This window comes from Choloepus didactylus, chromosome 2 (genome assembly GCF_015220235.1).
Source record: "Choloepus didactylus isolate mChoDid1 chromosome 2, mChoDid1.pri, whole genome shotgun sequence".
Classification (NCBI taxonomy): Eukaryota; Metazoa; Chordata; class Mammalia; order Pilosa; family Megalonychidae; genus Choloepus; species Choloepus didactylus.
Window position 1 is genome coordinate 83,020,372 of NC_051308.1, and position 13,681 is coordinate 83,034,052.

The 13,681-nt window shown below is 34.6% G+C and overlaps 1 protein-coding gene across 2 annotated transcripts in view; it reads left to right on the top strand.

Annotated features, from left to right (window-relative positions):
* The window catches only part of ACBD6 (acyl-CoA binding domain containing 6), a 369,499-nt gene that overhangs the window by 282,099 nt on the left and 73,719 nt on the right, over positions 1 to 13,681 (top strand). The window contains exon 7 of one of the 2 annotated variants that reach the window (XR_005215157.1): positions 10,306 to 10,372. The exons of the other annotated variant lie outside the window; for it this stretch is intronic. The gene's annotated coding sequence lies outside the window, so the exon portion shown is untranslated. The remainder of the gene's footprint in view (positions 1 to 10,305; positions 10,373 to 13,681) is intronic. 2 annotated transcript variants of the gene reach the window in all.

The window sequence follows — 13,681 nt, forward strand, 5'->3', positions numbered from 1 at the left end:
GAGTGTCAGTTGTAAAGTTTTCACAATTACACAGTTGCATCATAGAAGCTATATAGTTATACAGTCATCTTCAAGAACCAAGGCTACTGGATGACATTTCAACAGTTTCAGGTTTCAGTTATTTCCTCTAGCTATTCTAATACACTAAAAACTATAAAGTTTATAAAAACTATAAACTATATAATGTATAAGAATAACCTCCAAAATGACCTCTCGACTCTACTTATGTGTTATGTAGATATCCCTTTTTGGTTTTTGGTGTACTAGAATATCCTTGATTCTTGAAGATGATCATGTAACTATATAGCTTATACAGTGTGACTGTGTGATTGTGAAAACCTTGTGGCTTTATCCAGTGTTTGGACAAATGAGTAGAAAAATGGTGAGAAAAAGTAAATGAATAATGGTGGGGGGGCAGTAAGAGATGTTTTGGGTGTTTCTTTTTTACTTTTATTTTTATTCTTATTCTTATTTTTTGGAATAGTGAAAATTTTCAAAAAATTGATTGTGGTGATGAATGCACAACTATGTGATGATACTGTGACAATTGATTGTACACTTTGGATGACTGTATGGTATGTGAATATATCTCAATAAAATTGCATGAAAAAAGTAACCTTAAAAATATCAGTGATTTTTTTATACTTCCCTTATACAGGTAATTCCTGGTAATAACAGGAATCTTAGAAATTTAGAAAAGTAAAAAGAAGAAAACAATGTATAGACTTTACCTAGTGTTTACATTTTAGTAGTTTTTTTCAAGTTTTCAATATTAAGTGTTTTTTGGTTTCTTTACTTGCTTTACATAGTTGAGATCTTATTGTAAAAACATTTTTGATTCCCTCATTTTACACTAATAATATTGTAATGATTTTCTAAGTTATAAATACCTTATGACCATCAGTTTAAATTGCTATATAATAATCTACTCTACTGATGTGTTACTAACTTTTCCTATATTGTTGGACATTTAGATTGTTTCTAATTACTTGCTATTACGGATAATATTGGAAAGAGCTCTGTTTTTCATAAAGCTTTTAAGTTTTTAAAGTATTTTTTAGAATTGATTCCTAGAAGTACTAAATCAAAGGAAATGAACATACTCTAAAAGAGTTATACTAATATATGTTCCTACAACCAACAAATGAAAGCAACTCTTTTATAGCACCCTCTGTGAATGGGAAACTGTCTTATGGACCTAGCAGACTATGAAAATTATCATTGTGAAAGTGAAGAGTGAATAACAGTATGGTCCAAAAGAATCCTTTCCTTGATTTCTTCAGTATATATCTGGTTATTCACCATACAAGGAATTTGGAATAGAGCACTGTTTCGGTTTGCTAATTCTGCCATTATCCATATACCAGAAATGGATTGGCTTTTCTAAAGGGGGTTTATTTGGCTACAAATTTACAGTTTTACGGCCATAAAAGTATCCAAACTAAGGCATCAACAAGAGAATACCTTCACTGAAGAAAGGCCAGTGGTGTCCAGAACACCTCTGTCAGCTGGGAAGGCACGTGGCTGGCGTTGGATGGTCCTGGATTATGTTTCGGCTCCTGTATATCCCTAGCTTAGCATCTCCAGAAATCCTTCTGTCCGCAACTCCAAGTATCTCTAAGCATCTCTGTTGGCTCCCAAGCATCTCTCCAAAAGTCTCTCTCAGCTGCTCTCAGGGTGTTTTGTCCTCTCTTAGCTTCTCCAGAGCAATTCTGGGCTAGCATCTCAAAGTGTCAGCAAGCATCTGGTCCTGTATCAGCTCTTTTTAAAGGACTCCAGTAAACTAATCAAGACCTACCCTGAATGGGCGGGATGAAATCTCCATGGAAACATTCGATCAAGAGTTCACATCCTAATCAAAAAGATTAATCAATCTGTCCCCCCAAGATTGCGTTAAATATGGGGGACATAATGTAAACAAACTGTCACAAGTGGATTGAGGTATATTGAGTTTTCAATGTATATTATTATAGAAACAGTAATGCAGTAAGCAGAAAAAATATCTTTGTTTATTAAATACCCTGCAAAAGAGAAAACGTTTTGGCTCTGTTCTCTTATGTGAGTGCTAGACCAGCTTAGTAAGTTAATAAAAATATATAGACTAATCTATAGCTTCTCAAAATATGCATATTTGAAACAGTGCAGCAATAAATTGAGGCAGAAGTAAAGGTGAGTGTGCAGTCTTGAAGAATAAGAGTATTCACTCTCTGAATGTGACATTAGCGATTTTTAGATTATGGTAATAAGAAATTTTTAACATTTCTCCTTATTTGTACTCATTTGTATTGTTTCCCTGGGACTTTGGGCCAGTTGTATAATCACTATGAGCCTCATTTTACTCGGCTTTAAAATGGGAATAATAATATTTATGTAGTAGTGTTGTTGTGAGGATTGAAACTTCCTGTACACGATAGGTATTCAGTCAGTGTTTGTTTCGTTTTCTTTCCCATATAACTCTAGTAAACTATGAACTATCTAGCACTCTTTGGAAATAAAATATACTAGATTAGTATCGGTTTCGAATAACTGAACAATCGCATTCTGCTTTTTATTTTGTTTTTCTATAAAATATTTTTTTCTAAAATGTATTTTATATCGCATTATTTCTACTTAAATCATTGTCTATTCTGTGGTTATTTGTAGATGGTGGAGACAAAGGGGTAAAGCTTTTCTTTCTCTCTTTAGATTGCTGAAATCTGTTCTCTGCATACAGCCCAGTCCTCTTTCGGTTGTCTATTCTCTGATCTAAAATGTCGACAACTTGCCACCTCTGTCAGTTTTTAATCTCTACCCACTGCTACTTTTGCAACCTAATTAGCATTAGGCTCTGTTGGCCTTCTCACCACTTCTGCTCTCTACTTCATACTTTCCTTCACTTTTCACTTTTCATGCCTCATCTGCCTCCTTTTGCCTCATATTTCATAAGCAAAGACTGGCCTTTCATTGCTTTCTCAAGCCAACTAGAAGGGTCCTTCTAAACAGTGAGTTGAACATGGTTAATGTGGTGCTTGTCAGCCTTTTTTTTTCTTTACTCTGGGCTCTTTGCAGGTACTCGAGAATGCCAAAAATCAAGTCTTTGCATTGTAGAGTTATAACTATATGTGGTTTTCCTGCAAGTAATTTATTTTTCTTTACTCTTATTTAACTTTTACTATATGCAAAGTTCTGTGCTTTATAAGGGACAAAGGAAATAGAGGTCTATCAACTTAAAGTATCCTCACTTTCAAAGGAGAAGGTGAACACAGACATATTCATAAATAAAACAAGGTAAAAGATGAAGGATGAGAGGAAAGTTTTAATAAGGATTGTGAAGGCTCAAGGTTCTATTCAGAGTTATAAACAAGAGGTCTGTTTTGAACCCAGTCTCAGAGGAGTGACAGTTTAGAGTCCTACAAGAATCAGGGAACGGAAAAAAAGACCAGATGGAAGGGAGTTTCCATGATTGTCTACCACCTTAAAGGTGATGGAAAAGAATCACTTGGGGGGGAGGGGGGTAGAATCTTAGGTACATTTTTCCTCTTCTTATTTGAGAGTCTGGGTCTTTAAATTTCCTATATTAATTTGTCATTCATGTGTGTTCTTTTTGGGCTTTTATTATTTATTTGGAAATTGAAAGGATGTGGAAGTACATGGGAGCTGCATTATTTTATGCTTTTGTACATTGATTTTAAAGCATGGTTGAATTTTTCTAGCATTTAATTTTTATTATGTTATTTAGTTTATTTTTAATTCAGCTGGGTATTTTTATTTTACCCTAAATACTAAGATTTTAAAATGGCTAATATTAATTTATGGGAATAGCTTTTCTGCTGTTTATAACAACTCCGTATTTATTAAATTTGAACATTTCCTTTAAACTAAAACAGAAAGGAAAAACATAAATAACCATGACAAACAACCTTCCTCTGGTATGGTCATATGAAATGAAACAACCAAAAAATTTAATTAGTTTAAATCTAGAAAAATTAGCTGATATAAGTTGTAAACCAAATGAGTAAAAGCTTTCACTTATTCATTCTTGACATTCAATTCCATTTATTCTTTGTAATATATTTTAAAACAGAATTTCTGCAATGTCTAAGGTTTTGGTGCCTATGTTCTATTTCAAGGTTACCAAGGAAAAATATTTATAGTCATATTTATGCTTTAATACAAATTCTGTTTTGGCACACAAAGATCAGAGGTAAAGATTTTGTAGATACAAGATAATGTGTTTTATTTTATGAAAGCATTACAATTATAATGGTATTATTATAGTGTAGTAAATTTTAAATGATTATTAATGATTAAAAATTAACAGGCTTTGTATTATTGAGTCATAATCATTAAGTTCATTGATCAAACATTTCTTGAGTGTTTATTATATGCTAGGCATAAAAAATATGAAGAAGAGAAGAATTTATATTGCAGCCCCTGAAGACTTCAGTTTGTCTAGAGATTAATTTTAAACAATAGTCTTCTCTTTGTTTCACCCAAATACCTATTTTTTAGACATATCAAGAAACAGACATATAAACAATTCAGAGTAGAAGAAAATTCTCAGTGTCTTTTTTAAGTTTACCTCCTTTCTTCCAGTACTCTTGAAAGACAGAAAATGTAATAGAAATAAAGAACAGCCTGGTTGGCCTCCTGTTTTACTGTTCCCCACTTGTCAATCAATTCTGTGATTGGAGTCATGGTTCTTATGTGCATGTCTCTGCTCTAATTGATTTCTAGGTGGACATGCCTTAAGTTGAAAGATCAAAAATCTCAATATTTCACATTAAATGCTTGAGCACTTCAGCCCGCAGCAACTGAACACAAAAGCCCCAGATTAGGCATGGTGATCTGAGGAACACAGCAAACGAGCTGTGGATTGGAGGGGAAGGTAATGCTATCAAGTAATTGTAAGAGCCATTTATAAGTAACCATGATTTTAATTGGTTTGACTGGTGTCTTAGTTTGCTAATGCTGCAGAATGCAAAACACCAGAGATGGATAGGCTTTTATAAAATGGGGGTTTATTTCACTACACAGTTACAGTCTTAAGGCCACAAAACGTCCAAGGGAACACATCAGTAATCGGGTACTTTCACTGGAGATGGCCAATGGCGTCCGGAAAACCTCTGTTAGCTGGGAAGGCACATGGCTGGCGTCTGCTCCAAAGTTCTGGTTTCAAAATGGCTTTCTCCTGGGATGTTCCTCTCTAGCAAGCTTGCTCCTCTTAAAAACGTTACTCATAGCTGCACTCCGTTCAGTCTCTTTGAGTCAGCACATTTATATGGCTCCACTGATCAAGGCCCACCCCAAATGGGCGGGGCCACACCTCCGTGGAAATATCCCATCAGTTATCATCTACAGTTGGGTGGGGCGTATCTCCGAATCCAAACATTCCAATTTAATCCCCACTATTCTGTCCCACAAGACCACAAAGATAATGGCATTTGGGGGACACAATACATTCAAACTGGCACAACTGGTTTTTATTGGGATGAGTAATGATTATTCCATCCAAAATAAGTAATGATTATTCCATTCAAAGTCAGATCACTGAAAAATAAGTTTATAAACATATGGATGGCATGCAGATTCAGAGCGAATACAAATGAAATTTTTATAATAACTTACTCTTTATTACAAAGGTAATAATATATTTCAGATATGTTTAACAAATGAATTAGTTTTTAAATTATCCATAATCTTATTCCCAAGGAGGACTTCTTTACATAGATGATAGGCTGGTACCTGAAAGATGAGAAGGAGCCAGCCATGTGGAGAGCAGAAAGAACATGTTATGGATAAGATTAGAAAGTTAGACAGGGTTAAATTATGCAGGATTTTCTAAGCCAAAGTACAAAATGGGAACCCATGGGAGGCCTTGTGATCCTTTCAGGGGAATCCATGAGGACAGAACTATTTTCATAATAATTCTAAGCATTATTTGCCTTTTCCACACTCATTCTCTCATGAGCATACAGTGGTGTTTTCTAGAGGTCACATGATATGTGGTATCCCAAGAGATTGAATGCAGAAGTAGATACCAGTATCTAGTTTTCTATTTTGACAGACACTAAAGAAAAGAGATTTGCAAAAATGTAAAACAATGCTACTCTTCTTACTATGTTTTCTTGTTTTTTGGAAAATATATTTTTCATTTTTAAAATTACGTCACTTTTGTTATCATGTAACGAGTTTTAAATTTCTCAGCTTTGATTTCTATTATGGTAAATATAGATCGATTTAAACCATATAAACAAAGGCTTTTAAGTTTCCCAATTATTAGATCCACAATTATTATTGAGGTCCTCTATAATAATTTTTTAAAGAATTAAGGGGTCTTAAGACCAAAAAGCTTAAGAACTGCTGTCCTAAGCCATGATAAGAGTTTGGACTTTGTTCTAAGAGCAATGAGAAGCCATCAAAGGGTTTAGTGACATGCTGTAATTTAACTTTTGAAAAGGTCACAGTAATACTCTGTGAAGAGTAGATTGGAGTGAGCCAGGAGTGGAAGGGAGAGGGAGACAATTAGAAGTTACTGCATTAGTCCAGGTAAGAAATGATGGAGGTTTGTACTGAGGTGGTAACAACAGGGATAAAGAGAAATGGGTAATTAGATATATATTTTTTGGAAGCAGAACCAGTAGTAATTACTTATGAATTAGAGCTACAGGGTGAAATAAAGAGAAATCAAGGAGGGATCTCACATTTCTGACTTAAGCAGCTGAGTAAATAGTAGTGCCAAATGATATGCCATTTATTAATATGAAGGCTTGGGGATAGGTCCATTTTTCTTTGGGAATAAATTCCTGAATAGAATTGCTAGGCTCCCATTTTCTTAAGTATTCTCTTGCATTTATGCTTCAAGATATGCTTTAGCATTATTAGTATTGTTTTAGTAGTATTCTGTCAGATTTCCCCTGATTTAAACAATTAAACGTAGTAGTAAAATAAAATATTGTGGCCCAATTCATTCAAGTATTCAAAGAACCCAGGCAAAAAGAAATAAAAAGGAGGGGGACATAAAGAATCAAGAACATGTACCATGGAAGAAATTCTCATGGCCAAAGTAGGACAGACAGTAAGAGTTGGCATAGTCCTATGATATCCCCAGAGTATTTCAAATTAAACTTCTAGGTGGAAATTCCGGCTGCATAAATTTAATATCACATTATGAAACTGACTACAATTTCCCCTGCTGAATGAAAATCTGACCTGAAGTAAAATTGTCTGTGTTCCCTGATAACCTGATGAGGTTGAGGATGTCAGTTACATTTCTAAGTGTGGTGGTTTGCAGTTATGTACCCCAGAAAAACAAGTTCTTAATCTGAATCCATTTCTGTGGGTATGAACCAATTGTAAATAGGACCTTTTGATGAGGTTACTTCAGTTAAGTTGTGGCCAAACTGAATCAGGTTAGGTTTTAATCAAGATTACTGGGGTCCTTTATAGGCAGAGTGAAAGTCAAGTAGAGAGAAAAGCTATAGGGAGCAGCCAGAAGCTGGATGTCAACAGGACCTGGAAGAGAATGAAGAAGACACTGCCATGTACATTGACATATGACAGAAAAGCCAAAAAACCCCTAAGATTGCCAGCCAGAAGATACTGACCCCAGGAGGAAGCAAATCTTTCAGCCTGTGAAACCATGAGCCAGTAGATTCCTGTTTTTAAGTCAACTCCTTGTATAGTATTTGTTTTAGCAGTTAGGAAAATAAAACACTAAGCAACATTGCTTATGATAAAAATGACCCATGATATCAAACTAGGAATAAAGGGGAACTTCTTCAACCTGATAAAGAATGTCTAAAAAAGCCTACTGCAAAACTAGATGCTTTTCCCCCAAAGTCTGGAAGTAGACAAGGATGTCCCCTCTTATCACTCCTGTTCGGCATCCTATTGGAAGTCCTAGCTAATGCAAAAGATAAGCAAAAATAAAGGAGTAAAGATTGGGAAAGAAGAAATAAAACTGACTTGGTTCATAGATAATATGCTTGTCTATGTAGAAAATCCTCCAAAAATTGACCAAAAATCTCCTGGAACTAATAAGCAGTTATAGCAAGGTTACAGGATACAAGGTTAATTGTCAATTGCTTTCCCATATATAAGCATTGAATAATTGGAATTTGAAATTAAAAACACATTACCATTTATATTAACCCACACATACACACAAACAAATGACAAAATATGTACAAAATCTATATGAGGAAAGCTACAGAACTCTGATAAAAAAATCAAAGAAAATAAAAAATCAAAGAAGAGCTAAGAGAAAATGGAGAGCTATTCCGTGTTCATGGATAGGAAAACACAATATTATTAAGATGTCACTTCTTCCCAACTTGATCTATAGATCAATGCAATCCCAATTAATCCCAGCAAATTATTTTTTGTATATTGACAAACTAATTCTAAAGTTTAAACGGAAAGGAAAAAGACCCAGAATAGCCAACACAATTCTGAGAAAGAACAAAATCAGATGACTGGCACTACCCAATTTCAAGACTTACTATAGAAGTTGACAGTAATCAAGACAGTGTAGTATTGGGAAAAGAATAGACAAATATATCATTGAAACAGAATAGAACGACCAGGAAGAGGCTCACATAAATACAGTCCACTGACCTTTGAAAAGGGAGCAAAGGTAATTCAACAGAGAAAGAAGAGTCTTTTCAACAAATGGTGCTGGATCAATTGGAATCCATATGCAAAACAATGAAACTAGACTACAGACCTTATACCTCTCCCAAAAATTAACTCAAATTGAGTCATAGACCTAAATGTAAAGCACAGAACTATAAAACTTCTATAAGATGAAATCAGAGAAAATATAGATGACCTTAAGTTTGGCACTGACTTTTGAGATACCAAAAGCATGGTTTATGAAAGAAAAATCTGGTAAGCTGGACTTCATGCAAATTAAAATTGTCTGTTCTACAAAAGACAATGTTAAGAGAATGAAAATACAAGCCACACACTGGGAGAAAATATTTGCAAAACACATATCTAATAAAGGACTTGTATCCAAAATGTATAAAGAATTTTTAAAACTCAGCAATAAGAAAATAAGCAACCTAATTTAAAAACAGGGAAAATATCTGAACAGACACCTCACCAAAAAAGATATATAGATGGAAAATATGCCTGTGAAAAGATGTTCAACATCATCTGTCATTAAAGAATTGCAAATTAAAACAACGAGGTATCACTGCAACTATTTAAATGGCTAAATCTAAAGCACTGACAATGCCAAACACTGGTAAGGATGTGGAGCCACGGGAACTCTCAGTTATTGCTGGTGGAGATACAGAATGGTACAAGTTTGAAAGTTTGAAAGACAGTTTGGCAGTCTCTTACAAAGCTAAACATAATCTTACCATACAGTCCAGCAATTACACTCCTAGGTATTTACCCAAAGGAGTTGAAAACTTAGGTCCACACAAAAACCTGTACACAAATTTTTATGGCAGTTTTATTCATAATTGCCAAAAATTGGAAGCAACCAAGGTGTCCTTTAATAGGTGAGTAAATTGTGATACATCCATATAGAACAGTATCATTCAGTCATAACAGTTGTGAAAAGACATGGAGGAACACTAATGTATATTACTAATTGAAAGAAGCCAATCTGAAAAGGCTACATACTGTATGATTCCAACCCTGTGACATTCTGGAAAACACAAAACTATATATAGAGACAGTAAAACAACAGTGGTTGCCCAGGTTTCAAGCCAAGAGGGGATGAATAGGTGGTGCACAGGGCATTTTTAGGGCAGTGAAACTATTACGTATTTTACTGTAATCATGAATACATGACAATATGCATTTGTCAAAACCCATAGCACCATACAACACTGAGTGGACCCTAATATAAACTATGGATTTTAGTTAATAATAATGTCAATATTAATTCATGAGTTGTAATGATTGTACCATGCTAATGCAAGGTGTTAATAAATAGGGGAAACTGTGGGATGGTTCGTGGGAGAATATATGGGAATTTTCTGTATTTTGCATAATTTTTTTGTAAGCCTAAAACTGCTGTAAAATATGAAGTCTATAAAAAGAAAAAAGAAAAAAAGACACCTGATTGGTAATTGCATCTAGACTAAGAGAGACTGCAAAGGAATGATAAATATCTGATGATGAGGATACTATGCTTTGGACTGTCCTGAGTTTCTTCTAATTGGCCTGTCCCTTGGGGGAACCCTGGAAGCAGTTTTTACAGGATAAAATGTCTCCTGTATCAGGGTTTTTAAGCCATGATACACACCCACATTCACTCATATGTATCTCTTCTCCTTGCACCTGAACTCCTTGCCTGAAGAGAAGATAGCTCCTGGACAGCTGGGCAATCTATCACCTACATGAATTACTGCAAGAAGACACTGCCCTGAAGGCAAGCTCTGTTTAGTTTCTGTCTGAAATTCTAATGCCAAGTGTGCCATATGGTAGTCTTGTGAATCTGAATGATGAGATAAAATGAAGACTACTTTGTAGATACAGTACATACATTATCCATTCTTTAGTATCAACTACTCATTTATACTATGCTTATTTTACTCCAATGCCTTTCTGTCCTGCAACTTTAATATCATGTTGAAGTCAATGTAGTCATCTAAGCTGCAATTTCCAAAGCAAACTTTTCTTGAGAACATTTGTGTAGATGTGAATTTTCTCAGTTGTCTTAAGAGGTAAATAATCAATAGGTGCTGCCCTTGATTGTTTTCATTTCAGTCATTTGCTTGTCGTGTTTGCAATGTTATTTATCAATTTGCATATCATCTATTAAAGATAGTTTTTACTGTTGTAGTCCATACAGAAAAACAGACGACTTCTCTGTCCTGAAGGTATGGTGGCAAAAAGTGTAGCTAAAAATGCCTAATTTTCCATTTGATGTAGATGTATAATTTTGCATTCAAATTTAATTTGATGCTTGAATTACTTACCACTTACCCAATGAGACATATCTTCAGAGAATCAGGTCTCTAAGCTTTTTGTCAGCTTTTTGGAAGATATGTAATTAATTTCTCCCTTTATTCAGGACAACTGGTCAGAAAAAGTTATCTTCTAATCACTGATTAACAAATTAGTTCTATTATTTTGTGGTGGATTAGGCAAGGTGAAACAGTGACCTCTAACTTATCCAGAAGTTTGTTACCCAGCAATTTCAAAGTGCACCATGGGAGTCCCTTCTGGTGATACTACTCACAACTGATAGGGAGGCAAGAATGCCAAGTATCCAGGGACTCCAAGTTGCACCCCTTCTCAGCCAGAACAACACAACTTTTTTATTTGCTTCATTTACTTGTCCCTCCAGAATCCATTTGAACAAAGGCTTCCATAGCTTAAAAAAAAATGAAGATCAACCGATTAAGAATGTAGCCCAAACCAAGCTAGAAAATAGAATATACAGATCTGATAAAGCTTACTACTAATCATGTTGTGAAACACTCAGACATCACCAGACCATTGCTCAGAGACTATTTCCTAATTTTAGAAGCAACTTGAGGAACTTGTTTGTCTGATTTCCAGTCCTTAGCAGATTAGAAGTAAAAAATTTAGACTTCAAGCATATTGACAGTAATAAGGAATAATTGATAACCCTGTGGCTCTGGAAAAGCTGTTTTTTAAAAAATTACTAAAATTAAACTCAGCAAAAGTATTCTGGAGACATTTAGTGGTAGGACAAAGAGCCATATATACTTGGATGCTCTATAATGGCATTATATTATAGATGTACAGTAAATGATGTTTTTGTTCATTCATATATTCCCAGCCATTTATTTGGTGCCAGGCATTGTTCTAAGCCTGGAGATGCCAGAGTTAATAGAATGGGGGATACTGCCTGTTTCCGTTTGCTAAAACTGCTGGAATGCAATATACCAGAAATTGGTTGGCTTTTTCAATGGGATTTTATTAGGTTACAAATAAACAGTTCTAAGGCCATGGAAATGTCCAAATTAAGGCATCAAAAAGAAGATAACTTTCTCTAAGGCAAGGCTGCTGGCATCCGGGGCTCCTCTGTCACATGGGAAGGCACATGGCAACATCTGCTGGTCCTCCTCTTTTGGTTCTGGTTTCAGTGGTTGTTTCCAAATGTCCCTGGGTATTTCTCTCCCTCTCTGGGCTTTTACTGTCTTTTATCCTCTTCACGAATGCTGTGTTCTCTAAAGATGTCAGTTAAATGAAATGTTACTATGCCTACTGTTTTTTGGAAAGGAGTATGCTTGGATCTTAGAGCTAAAGACTTAACTTATGTATCAAGAATAATTCTTAGAAAAAGAGTCATAAAATGAATTTTCAGACTTCTAAATTGTGAAGTTAGTTTAATCATCTATTATGGAGTCACGTATCTCATAGGAAAAGAGAGAAGGTACATTCCAAGCTTAGAAATAATATTTAAAATTACCCAGTATGTATCATGATCAAGTGGAATTTATCCCAGGTATGCAAGGGTGGTTCAACATAAGAAAATCAATTAATATAATAGCACCACATCAATTAATACAATAGCATCACATCAACAGAATGAAGAGAACAAAGCAAATGATCATCTCTATTGATTCAAAAAAAAGCGTTTGATGAAATTCAGTATGCTTTCTTGATTTAAAAAAAAAAACAGTAAAATAGAATAGAAGGAAACTTTTTCAACATGATGAAGGGCATCTATGAAAAGCCCACTGCTGTCATCATACTCAATGGTAAAAGATTGAAAGCTTTCCCTCTAAGACCTGGAAAAAGACAAGAATGCCTACTGTCACCACTATTACTCTGCATTGTACTGGAAATTATAGCCATAGAAGTCAGGCAAGAGAAAGAAATAGAAGGCATCAAATTGGAAAGGAAGAAATACTTTCACTATTTGCAGATGACATGATCCTATATATAGAAAGTTCCAAAAATCTTCAAAAAGCTACTAGAGACAATTAACAAGTTCAGCAGAGTGGTGTGGTACAAGATCAATATAAAAAAAAAAAAGTGTTTCTATATACTAGCAATAAGCAATCTGAGGAGAAAATACAGAAAAAAAATTCCATTTACAAAGCAATTGAAAGAATCAAATATCTAGGAATAAATTTAATCAACAATGCTCAAAGATATCAAAGAAGACCTAAATAAATGGAAGGGCATTCCCGCTCATGGATTGGAAGACTAAAAAGAAGTCAATTCTGCCCAAACAATTTACAGATTCAAAGCAATCCCAATAAAAATTCCAACAGCCTTCTTTGCAGAAATGAAAAAGCCAATCATCAAATTTATTGGGAGGTGTAAGGGGCCCCCAAATAGCCAAAACCATCTTGAAAAAGAAGAACAAATTTGGAGGACTCACACTTCCTGACTTTAACACTTAGTACAAAAGCTACAGTGATCAAAACAGCATAGTATTGGCACAACGATAGATATATAGACCAATGGATTCAAACTGAGAAATCAGAAATTTCCTCACATCTGTGGCCAATTTATTTTTTTTAATTCAATTTTATTGAGATGTATTCACATACCATGCAGTCCTACAAAGCGTACAATCAGTTGTTCACGGTACCATTATATAGTTGTGTGTTCATCACCAAAATTAATTTTTAAACATTTTCATTACCACATACACAAAAGTAATAAGAATAAAAATTAAAGTGAAAAAGAACAATTAAAGTAAAAAAGAACACTGGGTGCCTTTTTGTTGTTGTTGTTGTTCCCCGCATTTTTC